At 37.5% G+C, this 18,308-nt stretch overlaps 1 long non-coding RNA gene, 1 other non-coding gene and 1 pseudogene across 2 annotated transcripts in view; 2 read left to right on the top strand and 1 right to left on the bottom strand.

Annotated features, from left to right (window-relative positions):
* LOC128930314 (uncharacterized) overlaps window positions 1-18,308 on the top strand; it is a 151,274-nt gene that overhangs the window by 3,797 nt on the left and 129,169 nt on the right. The gene's annotated exons all lie outside the window — the stretch shown is intronic.
* Window positions 3,821-4,563, bottom strand: LOC108589295 (ubiquitin-conjugating enzyme E2 S pseudogene; annotated as a pseudogene).
* Window positions 9,908-9,967, top strand: LOC118149792 (U7 small nuclear RNA). Its single transcript, XR_004737510.1, has one exon. It is a non-coding gene; the product is annotated as a U7 small nuclear RNA (small nuclear RNA).

Genomic DNA, 18,308 nt, shown 5'->3' with positions numbered 1-18,308 from the left:
TTGATTTAGATTATTTAAATTGAAAACCTCAGGTTGACCATGATGAGTAGGAAAGAGGGAATACTGACAAAGAATTCTGAAGATTATATCTTGAGTGACAAAGAATATGGTAAGCCATTAATTTGGATTTTTAAAAAAATTTTTATTGCATTTTAGGTTTTGGGGTACATGAGAAGAACATGTAAGATTGTTGCATAGGTACATACATGGCAATGTGGTTTGCTGCCTTCCTCCCCATCATCTATATCTGGCATTTCTCCCCATGTTATCCCTCCCCAACTCTCTGCCCCCCGCTGTCCCTCCCCTATTTCCCCTGCACAGACCCCGGTGTGTGATACTCCCCTCCCTGTATCCATGTGTTCTCATTGTTCGACAATCTCCTGTGAGTGAGAACATGTGGTGTTTGATTTTCTGTTCTTGTGTCAGTTTGCTGAGAAAGATGGTTTCCAGGTTCGTCCATGTCCCTACAAAGGACACAAACGCATTGTTTTTTATGGCTGCATAGTATTCCATAGTGTGTATGTGCCACATTTACCCTGTCCAGTCTATCATCGATGGGCATTTGTGTTGGTTCCAAGTCTTTGCTATTGTAAACTGTGCTGCTATGAACATTCGTATGCATGTGTCCTTATAATAGAATGATTTATAATCCTTTGGATATATACTCAGTAATGTGATTGCTGGGTCAAATGGAATTTCTGTTTCTAGGTCCTTGAGGAATCCCCACACTGTCTTCCATAATGGTTGAACTAATTTACACTCCCACCAACAGTGTAAAAGTGTTCCTGTTTCTCTACATTCTCTCCAGTATCTGTCTCCAGATTTTTAATGATCGCCATTCTAACTGGTGTGAGATGGTATCTCAATGTGGTTTTGATTTGCATTTCTCTAATGACCAGTGATGATGAGCATTTTTTCATGTTTGTTGGCCTCATATATGTCTTCTTTTGTAAAATGTTGGTTCATATTCTTTGCCCACTTTTGAATGGACTTGTTTGTTGTTTTCTTGTAAATCTGCATTAGTTCTTTGTAGATTCTGGATAGATCCTTTGTTAGACGGATAGATTGCAAAATTTTTTTCCCATTCTGTTGGGTGCCAGTTCACTCTAATGACTGTTTCTTTTGCTGTGCAGAGCTGTGGAGTTTGATTAGATCCTGTTTGTCTATTTGGCTTTTGTTGCCAATGCTTTAAGTGTTTTAGTCATGAAGTCCTTGCCTATGCCTATGTCCTGAATGGTTTTGCCTAGGTTTTCTTCTAGGGTTTTTATGGTGTTATGTCTTATGTTTAAGTCTTTAATCCATCTGGAGCGTAAGTTGTCAGGAAAGGGACCAGTTTCTGCTTTCTGCATACTGCTAGCCAGCTTTCCCAACACCGTTTATCAAACAGGGAATCCTTTCCCCATTGCTTGCTCTTGTGAGGTTTGTCAAAGATCAGATGGTTGTAGATGTGTGGCATTGCAGCTGAGGCCTCTGTTTTGTTCCATTGGTCTATATCTCTGTTTTGGTACCAGTACCATGCTGTTTTGATTACTGTAGCCTTGTAGTATAGTTTGAAGTCAGGTAGTGTGATGCCTCCCACTTTGTTCTTTTTGCTTAGAATTGACTTGGCTATGTGGGCTCTCTTTTGGTTCCATGTGAAGTTTAAGGCAGATTTTTCCAGTTCTGTGAAGACGGTCATTGGTAGCTTGATGGGGATAGCCTTGAATCTGTAAATTACTCTGGGCAGTATGGCCATTTTCATGATATTAATTCTTCCTAACCATGAAAATGGAATGTTTCTCCATCTGTTTGTGTCCTCTCTTATTTCATTGAGCAGTGGTTTGTAGTTCTCCTTGAAGAGGTCCTTTATGTTCTTTGTTAGTTGTATTCCTAGGTATTTTATTCTCTTTGTAGCAATTGTGAATGGCAGTTCGTTCTTGATTTGACTCTCTTTAAGTCTGTTATTGGTGTATAGGAATGCTTGTGATTTTTGCACATTGATTTTGTATCCTGAGATTTTGCTGAAGTTGCTTATCAGTTTCAGGAGATTTTGGGCTAGAAGATGGGGTCTTCTAAATATACAATCATGTCTACAAATAGAAACAATTTGACTTCCTCCTTTCCTAATTAAATTCCCTTTATTTCTTTTTCTTGCCTGATTGCTCTGGCTAGAACTTCCAATACTATATTGAATAGGAGTGGTGAGAGAGGTCATCCTTGTCTAGTGCCAGACTTCAAAGGAAATGCTTCCAGTTTTCGCCCATTCGGTATGATATTGGCTGTGGGTTTGTCATCATAGATAGCTTTTATTTTGAGATATGTTCCATCAATACCTAATTTATTAAGAGTTTTTAGCATAAAGGGCTGTTGAATTTTGTTGAAGGCCTTCTCTGCATCTATTGAGATAATCATGGGTTTTTTTTCTTTGGTGCTGTTTATGTGGTGAATTACGTTTATAGACTTGCATATGTTTGAACCAGCCTTGCATCCCCGGGATGAAGCCTACTTGATTGTGATGGATAAGCTTTTGTGATGTGCTGTTGCAGTCGGTTTGCCAGTATTTTATTGAAGATTTTTGCATCTATGTTCATCATGGATATTGGCCTCAAGTTTTCTTTTCTTGTTGAGTCTCTGCCGGGTTTTGGCATCAGGATGATGTTGGTCTCATTAAATGATTTGGGAAGGATTACCTCTTTTTGTATTGTTTGGAATAGTTTCAGAAGGAATGGTACCAGCTCCCAATGAACGTCTGTTAGAATTCGGCTGTGAACCCATCTGGACCTGGGCTTTTTTTGGTTGGTAGGCTGTTGATTGCTGCCTGAACTTCAGCCCTTGTTATTGGTCTATTCAGGGTTTCAACTTCTTCCTGGTTTAGGCTCGAAAGGATACAAGTGTCCAGGATTTATCCATTTCTTCCAGGTTTACAAGTTTATGTTCATATAGTTGTTTGTAATAATCTCTGATGATGTTTGTATTTCTGTGGAATCTGTGGTGATATCTCCTTTATCGTTTTTTATTGCATCTATTTGATTATTCTCTCTCTCCTCTTTTTTTTTTTTTTTTTTTTGAGACAGAGTTTAGCTCTTATTACCCAGGGTGGAGTGCGATGGTGCAATCTCGGCTCACTGCAACCTCCGCCTCCTGAGTTCAGGCAATTCTCCTGCCTCAGCCTCCTGAGTAGCTGGGATTACAGGCACGCACCACTATGCCCAGCTAATTTTTTATATTTTTAGTAGAGACGGGGTTTCACCATGTTGACCAGGATGGTCTCGATCTCTTGACCTCGTGATCCACCCACCTCTGCCCCCCAAAAGTGTTGGGATTACAGGCATGAGCCACCATGCCTGGCCCTCTCTTCTTTTTTTATTAATCTGGCTAGTGGTCTATTTTGTTGATCTTTTCGAAAAACCAGCTCCTGGATTTATTGATTTTTTTTTAAGGGTTTTTGTGTGTCTATCTCCTTCAGTTCTGCTCTGATCTTAGTTATTTCTTGTCTTCTAGGTTTTGAGTTTTTTTTTTTTTTTTTTTTGCTCCTCCAGCTTTTTCAATTTTGATGATAGGGTGTCAATTTTAAATCTTTTTTCCTTCTCATGTGGGCATTTATTGCTATATATTTTCCTCTAGACACTGCTTTCAGTGTGTCCCAGAGATTCTGGTATGTTGTGTCTTTGTTCTCGTTGGTTTCGAAGAACTTCTTTATTTCTGCCTTCATTTCATTGTTTATCCAGTCAACATTCAAGAGCCAGTTGTTCAGTTTCCATCAAGCTGTGCAGGTCTGAGTTAGTTTCTGAATTCTGAGTTCTAACTTGATTGAACTGTGGTCTGAGTGACTGTTCAGAGTTGGAGGGAGGGGACAGGAGAGGTTGGGGTTGCGGTGGAAGGAGGAGGAGAGCCCACTACAGCCTCCGCAGTGCCCACTTAGGCCTCCGCAGTGCCCGTTCCTTGTCTGTCTTTTTCTTGGCTGCCAGCTTCTTGTCATGCTCGCCAGCATGCTTATTGGCCATGGGACCCTCAGCCCCTCCTGGGCCTCCTGGGGCCCCAGGATCGGTGGAGATGCCTGCAGTGCCACTAGCCAGAGCGCAAACAACTTCGGTCCTGCCACTGGGCCCACCAGCACCCCGTGGATCTCTGTGAGCAGAGGAGCTGAGCCGCATACTCCTCATAGTTCTCAAGGAGAAGGCGGCCCGCCTCCTCGTTGCGTGGCAGACTCAGGGTTAGGGTGGATCAGTAGGCACGTAATGGTCAGCAGCATGTGTCAGATGCCCAGCTCAGCTTTCCAGTCCCTCTTGAGCACGTTGCCCAGATCTCACCATTGGCGCCCACATTCGGGTGGAAGATCTTGGTCAGGATGTAGCCCTTGGGTGGGGAGGCAAGGAAGTCCTTCCCCAGCAGGAGTTTCATGCAGAACAGACCTCTGGCATATGGTGTCCCCTCAGGGCCCTCGATGGTGACCTGGAGGTTGGTGAGGTCCTCCTTGTTGGGAAAGACCTTGATGCCATTGGGTGGGTCTCCAGTCAGTGTCGTCACCTCCTTGTACACCAGGCGGATGATATGTGGGGGCAGGTTCTTCACATTGGAGTTCATGGCTTTGACCGGCTGGAGGCAGTCCCCCAGCCCCTTCCTTCATTCTTCAGCGGGCAGGCCGGGGTGGGAGGTCCAACTGCTGCCATTGCACCCCTGGCGAGGCTCAGCGGCCCCGCTCCGTTCCCCTCTGCCTCTGACACCTGCCGCTCACAGCGTCCAGTGATCTGCCGCCCCGGTGCCTGGCCACACTCCATTAATTTGGTTTTGAGGGAAATAAAGTTGACCTGTGAAGCTATTCAGCAAGTAAGAAATGTCATTTAAGAGCCTGGAAAAGAGGTATGAGTGAAGAAAAAAATTGGAAAATCTTTGTGTAATAAAAATTTGTAAGAGATCAAACAAAAAGAAAATGGATTATAAATAATATTGAGGGAGTATTTTCCTTTTTAGAGATCTTGAAGGAGGCAGCATGTGAAACAAAGTGGAAAGAAAAATAAACTGACAGAAACCAAAAACAAAGTCTCAAGCAAATCATATTTATAGCATGTGAATAAGAAATACAGGGGTTGTAATGTGGATGTAGAGAGGCTTCTGGAATTGACATCTATCTGTACTGTTGAATAGAGAAAGTTCTATCGAATATTGGGGTTTCTTTGAGTTGAAAAATAAAATGACAGCAAAATCAAACCTAGGGATGATTAAGCATAACTTATAATGTGGGAAAAACATGAGAAACTATTATAACAAATATGTAACCCCTCAAGTTGCTTCTAATTCATAGAGACATCCTGGTTTTTGTTTTTGTGGGTTTTTTTTTTTTTTTTTTTTTTTTTGAGTTGGAGTTTCGCTCTTGTCTCCCAGGCTGGAGTGCAATGGCGCAATCTCAGCTCACTGTAACCTCTCCTTCCCTGATTCAAAAGATTCTCCAGCCTCAGCCTCCCAGGTAGCTGGGATTATAGGCACCCACCATCACGCCTGGCTAATTTTTGTATTCTTAGTAGAGATAGGGTTTCGCCATGTTGGCCATGCTGATCTCGAACTCCTGACCCCTGATGATCCACCTGCCTCCATGTCCCAAAGTGCTGGGATTACAGACGTGAGCCACTGTGCCCAGCCAAGACTTCTGTTTTTTATAATAAAATAATTTAAAGAACAGAATCAAAGGAAATAAACAGTGAGAGATAAAATGGCTGTGATAAAATTAGTAGTAAGCATTCATTATTAGCCAAACTTAGATTTTTGTAAGGTCTTTCTTGAATAGTAGGGAAGGTAAAAGAAGTGAATGAATAAATTTGATTAAAAGTCACCTTTTTAAGAAGTAAAAGAAAAATTTGTAGAAGGAGTTTTTAAGCTTTAAAGAAGAAAAATAGTTGGAGGGAAAACTAATATTTTTTCTAGATTTAGCAACAAAAGGTTTTATAAACATTGCATGTTATATGCTGGTCTTAAAAGCTATTTGTAAATATATAGTTACTATGGTGGTCAACTATAAAAAAGACCTGGATTCAAAATTCAGGCCTGCCTCTTACAAGTTTTGTATGCAACCTTGGTTAAGTTAGTACTGCTCTATAAAGTGGAAAATAATAACACCTGCTTCATAGCATTAAATAAATGATATAATGTTAAGTATGTGCCAAGTACATAGTAAGCATTCAATAAATGATAACTATTTTTATTGATTGAATGACCTTATGCAATTTACTTAACTGCTCTGAATTTTTAAAGTTTTTTTTTTTTTCCTGTCAAATGGGATTAGTTATATGATGGTCTTATATGGTTATCAAGAAGATTAAGTTATTAGAAAATTCATGTTATTAGAAGATCTTGTAATATGAAGAGCACGTAAAAACGCAGTAAATATTAAATACTGTTATTTCAAGAATCTCAAAATAACACGTATCACAATTTTCACGGTGCTTTTTTTTTTTTTTTTTTTCCTGAGATGGAGTCTTGCTCTGACACCAGACTGGAATACAGTGGTGCAATTTCAGCTCAGTGCAACCTCCGCCTCCCGTGTTCAAGCGATTCTCCTGCCTCAGCCTCCTGAGTAGCTGGGACTGTAAATGTGTACCACCATGCCCGGCTAATTTTTGTATTTTTTAGTAGAGATGGGGTTTCACCATGTTGGTCAGGATGGTCTCCATCTCTTGACCTCTTGATCTACCCGCCTTGACCTCCCAAAGTGCTGGGATTGCAGGCGTGAGCCACTGTGCCTGGCCCTTCAGTGCTTTTAAATGCATTCTTCATATAGTCTTTTCAACAATATTGTGAAAGTTCTTTTTACAGATGAGGTGCAGAAAGCTTGAGAAACTTAGAGCCAAAACAAGCAGTCCTTTTACTTCTAAGCCAGTTCTCTTGTCCAGCGTGCATTTAACTTATAAGACTTATTTTTTAACTTTTTATTTTGAAAATGTTTTTCAATTCTTCAGCTAAGACATCAGAAGAGATGATTTATTATATACTGTTACACTCAGCCACAGCTTATTTTGGAAACACTAGATTTAAATGTAGTTGCAGTTAGTAACAGTACAGAAAGATCTCTTGTATCCTTCACCCAGGTTCCCCCAAGTGGTAACTATATCTGGTATAACTATAGTACAGTATCACAACCAAGAAATTGACATCTAGTTACCTTATGCGGAATTCACAGCTTTAACATGCATTTGTGTGTGTGTGTGTGTGTGTGTGTGTCTGATTTAGTTCAATGCAGGTGTATCATGTGTAGATTCATGTTAACCTCCAGTACATTCAAGATGCAGAACTTCAGTCACCACAAGTATTCCCCATGCCATTTTTTTATAACCACAACCAATCCTCCTATACCCCAGCTGCACATCACTAGTCTATTCCCCATATTTACAATTTTTTCATTTTGAGAATATTATATAAATGGATTAACCATTATAACCTTTTGAGATAGACAACTCTTATTTTTAATAAGGTTTACATATGATTTGTATCAAAAAGAAACACATCTTAAAATGTAAGCCCTCTCTCTAGTGGAACAATGAGTCTCTTTCTAAGTTCTTGGCCTACATCTTGTAAGAGAAAAATTGGTGGGAAGAATCCACATGATAGAAATTAACAATGACAAAAACTCTTAAATTTCAAATCTAGACACACATAGTTCTTGGGTTTTTAGATGACATCACTTTTTTGTTTTAAAAATGATTCAAAAACAAAAGATGGTTCAGTGGCCATTGCCTGCCTTTCTTCTGAAAATGCTTTCTTGTGAAAATGCACATACGTGTACATCTTGGGGGGATTTTTACTGTCACATCAGTGACTATGGAAAAATATGTAAAGAAGAGAGTGACATCCTGGAAAAATGTGGAATAGGAAGTTTCACAGCTTGGTCTCTGTAACAAAACCATTAAATGTGAAAAAGATATTATAATATACTATTTTAGAATTCTGGAAACTGAACACTTATAGCAATCTGAGGAGTGCTTGATGAAGAAAAGGACTGAATTGCAGTAACGGAGTGATATGCATGAACCAGCTATCAGTCCCCTTTCTTCAGACCTGCTACAGCCATGGTAGTTCACATTTCTGGAGTAGCTGGCTATTGCCAGCAGTGGCAGTAAGGAACTTTTCCTTCAGATTTTAAGAGTTGTGCATTTGGACAATCTGGCAGTTCCCTGAAGAACCAGAATAGACACTTTTTTTATTTTTTAGCCTCCCCTACTGGCTTGTAGCAGCTTTCTCATGGCGACTAATAGAAAATGTAAAGGAACACACTGTTTTCTTTCTGTCTTTTGGATCCATACATTTAATTAAATCTATGTCAGGTCAGTGCCTGACTACAGCAATAAGAGAAGAGAAATTTCTTTGACCACATAAACTACTGCAGCCTTCAGCAAGCAAAAATCAACAATCCCTGAAGCACAATAGAATCTGATTTTCAGAGTTACCACATTATAGTACTCAAGATGTCTAATTATCTTATTATCAACAAAAAAGTCACAAATTGTATGAAGAAACAGGAAAGTATAGCCCATTCACAGGAATTTTTTTTAAAAAAAGAATTTTTACAGAAACCATTTCTGAAGAATACTAGACATTGGAGTTACTAGTCAAAGATATTAAACCAACTATCTTAAAACTATCTTAAAAATGCTTAATCAATTAAAGGGAAACCATGGACAAAGAACTATAGAAAATCCAAAAAACAGTGTATAAGGCTGGGCACAGTGGTGCACACTGGTAATCCTAGTGCTTTGGGAGGCTAAGGTGGGAGGATCACTTGGGGCCAGGAACTTGAAACCAGCATGGTCCATATAACAAGGCCCCCAATCTGTACAAAATTTTTTAAGTTAGCCAGGTCTGGCTGGGTGCAGTGGCTCATGCCTGTAATCCCAGCACTTTGGGAGGCTGAGTGGGTGGATCACCTGAGGTCAGGAGTTCAAGACCAGTCTGGCCAATATGAAACTGTCTCTACTAAAAATACAAAAATTAGCCAGGCATGGTTGCAGACCCCTGCAATCCCAGCTACTTGGGAGGCTGAGGCAGGAGAATCACTTGAACCCAGGAGGTAGAAGTAGTAGTGAGCTGAGATTGCAGTATTGCACTCCAGCCTGGGCAATAAGAGGGAAACTCTGTCTCAAAAAACAGCCAGGTCCCATGGCACACACTTGTAGTCCTAGCCACATGAGAAGCTGAGGTAGGAGGATCCCTTGAGCCCAGGAGTTCAAGGCTGAAATCATTTATGGTTGTGACACTGTACTCCAGCCTGAGTGACAAGAGCAAGACCCTGTCTCTTAAAAAAAGAAAAAAAAAGAATGTACAAACAAATTGGGTATTATTAATGAAAAGATAAAAATTATAAAAAAGGAACCAAATAGAAATTCTGCGGACAAAAGTACAGTAGGTGCATGGAAATTCACCAGAGGAGTTCAATGGCAAGTATGAGTAGGCAAAAGACAAAATTAGCAAACTTGAGATAATGACATTAAAATTACCTAGTTTTTAAAGAGCAGAAAGGAAAAAGAATGAAGAAAAAGGAACAGAACCTTATGATCTTGTGGGACACCATCAAGCATACCAGCACATGTATCATAGAAGTCTCAGAAGGGATGAAAAAAGAGCAAAAAAAAATTTCCCAAATTTGATTAAAAACATGAATATATATATCCCAAAACTTAAACATTAAGCAGGGTGAAGTCAGAGAGATCCATGGCAAGACACATACTCAAATTCTATAAAGCAATAGAATCTAGAAAGCAAAAAGTATTCTTCAGGTACTCATCAAGTACTCTTCATGTACAAGGAATCCTCAGTAAGATAAACACTTGATTTCTCATCAGAAACTATGGAGGCCAGAAGGAAGTGGGATAACATATTTTAAAATAGAGAAAAATAACTGATAATTCCATATTTGGAAAAAGTGTCCTCCAAGAGTGGAGAAAGGTGTTACAGCTCTTTTAGAATTTGTCTAGCTTGTTCCAAGTCTTCACTGGAAGCACACCCCACTCTTAAAAAAAATGGAGAAAAAAATTATGATAGTTTCAGATGAACAGATTCTGGGGGAATTTATTACTAGTACACCTGCTTTACAAGAAGTGGTAAAGGGAGTCTTTCAGGCTGAAACAAAACCATATGAAGAAATAACTAGTAACTACACAAGTAAATATAAAAGCAGTATTGTATTTTTAATTTATGATGTTTATTTTCTTTTTGCTATGTAATTTAAAATGCAGATGCATAAAGCAATAACTTTAGATTTGTGTTAATAGTATATGATGTATAAATATGTTACCTGTGACAATATAGAGATTGAAATATATAGGAATAGTATATACATATACTATTGAAACAAAGTTGACATTATTCAAACTAGGTTGTTATAACTTCAATATATTAATTTTAATCCTCAAAGTAACCACAAAGAAAATATCATACAAACACACACACACACACACACACACATGCACGCGCGCAATAAAAATGGTACACTACAAAATATGGACTAAACATATATATATTTAAGTGATGATGGAATTGAGGTTAAAAAAATGTAAGATACATAGAGAACAAATAGCTAAATGGCAGCAATGAGTTCTTATCAGTAATTACTTTGAAAGTAGTTGAATTAAACTCTGCAACTTAAAGGCAAATATTGTCAGAATGGGAAAAACACAATTCATCTAGATATTGTCTACAAGAGACTGTCTTTCAGTACAAAGAAATAAAGAAGTTGAAAGTAGAAGAACTGGAAAACATAGTCTATGCAAGTGGTAATCAAAAGAAAGCTGAGGTGGCTATATTAGTGTCAGGAAAATAGACTTTTTTTTTTTTTTTTTATAAGATAGAGCCTTGCTCTGTCAACCAGGCTGGAGTGCAGTAGTGTGATCACAGCTCACTGTAGCCTTGACCTCCCACGTTTAAGTGATCCTCCTCCCTCAGCCTCCTGAGTAGTTTGAACTATAGGTATGTGCCACCACCACACCTTGCTAATTAAAAAAAAAAAAATCTGTAGAGATAAGACTTCACAATGTTGCCAGGCAGGTATCAAACTTCTGGGCTTAACTGATTCTTCTGACTTGGCCTCCCCAACTGCTGGGATTATAGGCATGAGCCACCATGCCCAGCCAGAAAAATAGACTTTAAGCCAAAAAATTACAGGAAACAAATAACATTATTTCTTTATAAAGGGTTCAATTCATCAATGAATTAATTACAATGGTAATTATAAACATACATTGCAAAGTTTTAAAATGTATGAAGCAAATATTGATAAAATATAAGAAAGAAATTTTTCTATAATGGTAGTTGGATTTTTCAATATCCCACTTTCAATAATGGATTGAAACAAAAACCACACAGAAGATCAGTAAGGAAATGGAGGCCTTGAACAACAACATAAATCCAAGTAAATCAAGTAGACCTAAGAGACATAAAGATCAATCTTCTTCACTTCCAGCAACAGCAGAATACACATTTTTCTTCAGATGCACTTGGAACATTCTCCTGGATATCAAATGTGGGATATCCAGCCTCAAAGGAAGTCCTAATATATTTTTTCTTTTTTTTTTTTTTGAGATGGAGTTTTGCTCTTGTTGCCCAGGCTGGAGTGCAATGGCGCAATCTCAGCTCAGTGCAACCTCTGTCTCCCAGGTTCAAGCGATTTTCCTGTCTCAGCCTCTCAAGTAGCTGAGCAGAATTTTTTTTTTTTTTTGTATTTTTAGTAGAAATGGGATTTTACCATATTGGTCAGGCTGGTCTTGATCCTCTGACCTCAGGGGATCCACCCGCCTCAGCCTCCCGAGGTGCTGGGATTACAAGTATGAGCCACTGTACCCAGCCTCTAATAAATTTTTAAGATTGAAATTATACAAATTATCTTCTCCAGTGACAATGAAATGAAATTAGAAATCAATAATAGAGACCATCCATGGTGGCTCATGCCTGTAGTCTCAGCACTTTGGAAGACCAAGGCATGTGGATCACTTGAGGCCAGGAGTTTGAGACCAGACTGTCTCTACTAAAAATACAAAAATTATCCAGGCATGATGGTGCACACCTGTAATCCCAGTTACTTGGGGGGCTGAGGCACAAGAATCACTTGAAAACAGGAGGCAAAGGTTGCAGTGAGCTAAGATCTTGCCACTGCACTCTAGCCTCAACAGAGTGAGACTCTGTCTCAAAAAAAAAATTAAAAAATTGCTAATTGAAGGCAAACTGGAAAATTCACATCTATGTGACATTCAAAAAACAAACTGCTGTGCAACAAATGAGTCAAAGAAGAAATCACAAGGGCTTTCCTCTCTTGTTTGAAAAGAGATGAGAAGGAAAAAAAATCACAAGGGAAATTAGAAAATCCTTTGAGACAAAAGAAAACTAAAACACAGTATGCCAAAAATTATAGATGTGGGAGAGCAGTGCTAAGAGGAAATTTTATAGCTATAATGTCTCCATCTAAAAAGAAGAAAGAACTCCAATAACCTAGATGTATACCTTAAGGAATGAGTGAAAGAGGAGCAAACTAAACCCCAAGCTAGAAGGGAGAAAATAGTAAATATGAGAGCAGAGACAAATACAGAATAGAAAGAAAATTAGGAAGGCAAAACCTGGTTCTTTGAAGAGATAAAATTGATAAATCTTTAACTAGATTGGCTAAGAGAAAAAGGACTCATTAAAATCGGAAATGAAAATGGGGACATCACTGCTGACTTTACAGAAATAAAAAGGGATTGTGAGAGAATACTAGGAAAAATTTTATACTGACAGATATTATGCTAACAAATTGGATAACCTAGGTGAAATTGCCATATTCCTAGAAAGATGCAAAATACCAAAACTGGCTGGAGAAGAAATGGAAACTGAATAGTCATATGACAAGAGATTGAATCAAAATAAAAAAAAAAAACTCCCAATAAAGAGAAGCCTAGAATCACATGACTTTACCGATGAATTCTACCAAGTAGTTAAAAAGAGTTAACATAAATCGTAGCAAAAAAATTGAAGGGGTGGGAAACACTTTCTAACTCACAAGGCTAGCATTACCCTGACACTGAAGTCAGGCAGAGATATTACAAAAAACTATAGGACTATATTCATTATGAATATAGATGCCAGAATCCTCAATAAAATACTAACAAACCAAATCCAGCAGCCTCTTTAAAAGATTAAGCGCTATGACCAAGTAGGATTTTTCCCAGAAAAGTTAGGGTGTACCAACATAGGTAATTCCATCATTTTATATACCACATCAATAAAATTGCACGATCTTATGTAGAAAAGTACTTGAAAAATCTGAAAACATCTCACAATGGAAAACAATGAATAAACTAGGAATAGAAAGGAATGTACTCAGGCCAGGCATAGTGACTCACATTCATAATCCCAGCACTTTGAGAGGCTAAGGTGGGCAGATGGCTTGACCTCAGGAGTTGGAGACCACCCTGGGCAACATGTTAAACCTCATCTCTACAAAAAGAAAAAAAAAAAAGATTAGCCAGGCATAGTGGCACATGGCTGTAGACTCTGGGGGGCTGAGGTGGGAGAATTGCTTGAACCAAGGAGGTGAAGGCTGCAGTGAGCCGAGATTGTGCCACTGCACTTCAGTCTGGGTGACAGAGTGAGACCCTGTCTCAAAAAAAAAAAAAAGTTCTTAGCTCGTTGAAGGCCATCTGTGGAAAACTTATAGCTAGCATCATACTCAGTGGTGAAAGATTGACAGCTTTTCCCCTGAAATCAGGAAGAAGACAAGGATGCCCACACTCACCACTTGTATTCAACTCAAAATAATCAACACACATATAAAAAGCCACTTTGCTAAATGTAATAAACTAAGTTAGCAACGTGGTAGGATATACAATTCATACTCAGAAGTTGGTTATACACTCATGAGTCACTTAGTGTCAGGGATACATTCTGAGAAATGCATTGTTAGGCAATTTTGTCTTTGTGCAAATATCATAGAATATATTTACACAAACCGAAATGGTACAGCCTACTGCTCCTAGACAACAAACTTGTACAGCATGTTACAGTATGAATACTGCAGGCATTTGTAATACAATGGTATTTGTGTATCTAAACTTAAACAGAGAAAGTGCAGTAAAAATAAGGCACAAAAGATAATGGTACATCTGTATGGGACACAACATGAAAGGAGCTTGCAGGATTGAAAGTTGCTCTGGGTGAGCTAGTGAGTGGTGAGTGAATGTGAAGGCCTTGCCCATTACTGTTCACTTTTGTATGACTGGCTGTGCAGATTTGTTAATACTACCATTACCGCAAATGTGAGTAATACATTGCACTATGATATTACGTCAGCAATAGGAATTTTTAGTTCAGTTGTAATTCTTGTGGGACAGCCATCATATATGTAGTCCGTTGTTGGCAAAAATGTCATTAGGCGATGCCTAACTGTACTGTTCACTAGCAATGAACAACCTGACAAAGAAATTAAGAAAACAATTCCATTTACAATAGCACCCAGAACATTAACATAAAATGTTTAGGAATCAATTTAATCATGGAGGCACAAGATTGTATTATATTGCTGAAAGAAATTAGGCAAATAAATAGACATCTCACGTTCATGGATTGGAAATCTTAATATTGTTAAGATAGCAGTGCTACGCAAAGCAATCTATAGATTTAGTTTAATCTCCATAAAAAAACCAATGATTTTTTTACAGAAGTAGAAAAACTCATCCTGAAATTGATATGGAATTTCATGAGACCCTGAATAATCAAAATAACCTTGAAATGAAAAAGTTGAGGGACACACAATGTCTGATTTTAAAACTTACTAAAAAACTACAGTAACCAGAACAGTTTGATACTAGCATAAAGATAGACATATAGCCCAATGAAGTAAAAGTGAGAGCACATAAATTAACTCTCACATATATTGTTAAATGATTCTTTTTCAAAGGTGCCAAGATCATTCAATGGGGAAAATAGAGTCTTTTCAACAAATAGTTTTAGGAAAACTGGATATCACATGCAAAAGCATAAGTTTGGACTCTTACCTTATACTATATCCAAAATTGAAAATGGATTAAAGACATAAATTTTAGAGCTAAAGCTTTAAAATTTTTAGAAGAAAACTTAAAGCTTTTAGAAGAAAACATAGAGACAGATTATCATGATCTTGGATTTGGCAATGATTTCTTAAATATGACACCACAGAAAAGAAGAAAATATTTGCAAACCATGTATCTGATGAAGTGTAACATCCAAAATATATAAAGAATTGCTACAAGTCAACAACAGAAAGACAAACCCAATTTTCAAATGGACAAAGGACTTGAATACAAATTTCTCCAAAGAAGACATACGAATAGCCAATAAGCATATGAAAAGATGTGAAGTTCTGTTTTAGTCATGAGAGAAACGCACATTAAAAGCAATATGATACTTCTTCAAACCCATTAGGGTGGCTTTTACTTTTAAAAAGGGAAAATAATAAGTGTTAGCAATAATACAGAGAATTAGAACCCTCATGCATTGCTGGTAGGGCTGTAAAATGATGCAGATTCTGTGAAAACAGCTTGGCAGTTGCTCAAAATATTAAACGTATCATTGTACTCTTAGGTATATATCCAAAGAGATAGTTGTACACCAGTGTTCACAACAGCATTGTTACAATAATTAAAATGTGGAAACAACCCAGTTGTCTGGCAACAAATAAATGGATAAACTAAAGGTGATATACCCATAAAATGTAACATACAGCCACAGAAAGAATAGTTTTTGATATATGCTTTTACATGAATGAACTTTGAAAATAGGCTAGTTTGAAATTCCATAAACAAAAGGACAAATATTGTATGATTCAAAATTTGTATGACTCAAAGACACAAGTAAATTACCGGAGCTGCAGGGTGACGAGGGGGAAATGAAGAGTTACCACTTTACAGGTACAGAGTTTCTGTTTTGGATAATAATATTCTGAAAATAGTGGTGATGATTGCACAACATTGTAAGTATACTTAATGCCACCAAATCAACAATTAAAGACAGTTATAATGGTAAATTTTATGTTATAAACTTTTTTCCACATTCAAACTATATTACGTAAATATATGAATAAGAATTCAGCTTAGTTACTGTTTTTGAGAATCACTAACGTAACAGTTAATGAGAAAACTCTTAGGTTTTCTTTGTTCAAATTATTTATCTTTTAATCTTATTTGAGTTTTCCACATAGATTTTTCGGTGGCTCATGCCTGTAATTCCAGCACTTTGGGAGGTTGAGGCAGGCAAATCATGAGGTCAGGGGTTTGAGACCAGCCTTGTCAACATGGAGAAATGCCATCTCTACTAAAAACACAAAAAATTAGCTGGGCATGGTGGTGGACACCTGTAATCCAACTACTTGGGAGGCTGAGGCAGGAGAATTGCTTAAACCCAGGAGGCGGAGGTTGCAATGTACCGAGATCATGCCACTGCAATCCAGCCCCAGTGACAGTGCGAAACTCCGTCTCAAAAAAATAAAGAAAGAAAACATGCTGGCTAGGCATTAGGAATATTCTAGAATTCTGGTGTTAATTTTATAATTTAATGAGTGCTTTTTAAATACAAGTCATTCTCAGACGAATTTGGTAGCATGGGGTTGTTTTGACTTGGCTGAGCTGGGGTTCTGACATTGAGAGTCTAGAATATTCACTGTCTAGGTGATAGTAAACCTGGAGACCCAATAGAAACGAAGTACATAACTCTTGTATTGCATAAACAGGGTGATTCAAATTACCTGTATAACGTTATGTACTGAAGTAACTCTGAAAACTTCCTTTTCATTTCAGGATAAGATAGGCTGTGCTGCAGGGAAAAGAAACCCCTAAATTTGTTTGACGGTACCTTCTCATCAACAGCTATTTACCAGAAAGGCTCAAGAGTTCCCCTTGTGTTTAGTACAAATCTATAACTACCTCAAAGTGGGAAATGCAGATTTCATGTGATGAGGATCTGTCATTGGTTCTTGCATAGTAATCTACATTTTAAAAATTTCTTCACCGTGAGCCATATGATGATTGTTAGGTTTAGATTTGCTAAAATTTATTTCAGACAAAATAAGGAAAAGATTTCTTTAGAGATATTTACAGGTTTTAGAGATTCGTTATTTCATAGCACTGGCAAAAATTCAGTAGAACTCTCAACTTTTATATTGGTATCAACTTTGATGCTAGTGTTAAGTACCAACTGTGTAAATTAGTTGTGTGAATTAGTTGTATGTTCTCAAGCAATTCATTTTAACTCAATTTCAGCATCTGGAAACGGGGACAGTAGTACCTACCATATGGAATTCTTGTAAGGATAGAATGAGAATGAGAGAATGTAAAGTGTTTCACAGTGTCTGATACACTTCAGGTTTTCATTAATGGCAGTTGTTATTATTGATTGAATATTACTTCACTTTTTCTATGTTCATACAGTTTGGCAGACATCAAATGACATAGTGTAAGAGCTTTTGGAAAACTGTAAGGAGCTTTGCAGAAGCTCCTGACAACTTATTATAATCTTTTTTCTGAAGTCATTATTTTCATTGTCATATAATTAAGTGTTTATATACTTCCTTGCATTTTGCTCTCATTATTTTGTGGTTGTTAATTTCATCTCTCAAACTAATATTTTGTAGCTCATATTTCTTTTGTATATCTCACATGAAGCACACTGAGTAGGTACTTAGTCAAATACTCAGTAAACATTTGTTTATTTTTAGGAATTGGTAATTTCTAAGTAAGCTGTTAAGCACATCATAATTGCAATTAGAATTAATGTTACTCTGATCATGAGACTGCTGTTATACACTTCAGAATTCCCATGAGTCAAAGGTAACCTTCTTGTATATCCCAACAGATACAGACCTGACAAGAGTGATTCATACCTCTCTAATCCACAACACAGATCTTTGCAATCTATGTTGCTTTCCAAGATATCCTAAACCTAAAGCCACTGAAATAAGTAATGCATGTTACTTACTTAGTAAAGATATTCCTACCAAATAGAAAACAGTATTACCCAGCCTATTTGTTGGGTTGGCTTTAATATTTGTTCTCATATACAGTCTAAGATAAGATACTGCTTTTTATTTAAAAAAAAAAAAAAAAAACTTTAAAAATCTGAGGACAGTTTTCAGGAAATTGACACAGTACATAGCTCATTATCTGTTGTTTGTAATTTTTTTGTGGAATTAATGATAAGGTAACATTGAGCCAGTACCTCAAGAACTACTGTAGCTAATACCCTAACTTTAAAAAAGTGTTGGATTCTCAGTTGTGCCATTTACTAGCTATGTGCCCATGGGTTATGTAGTTAAACTGTATAAAACAAAGTTTCCTCATGTGTTAAAA

The sequence above is a fragment of the Callithrix jacchus genome, chromosome 20 (assembly GCF_049354715.1).
Source record: "Callithrix jacchus isolate 240 chromosome 20, calJac240_pri, whole genome shotgun sequence".
NCBI classification, from domain to species: domain Eukaryota; kingdom Metazoa; phylum Chordata; class Mammalia; order Primates; family Cebidae; genus Callithrix; species Callithrix jacchus.
The sequence above is the reverse complement of the archived record's forward strand: the minus strand, read 5'-3'. Positions and strand labels throughout refer to the sequence as shown.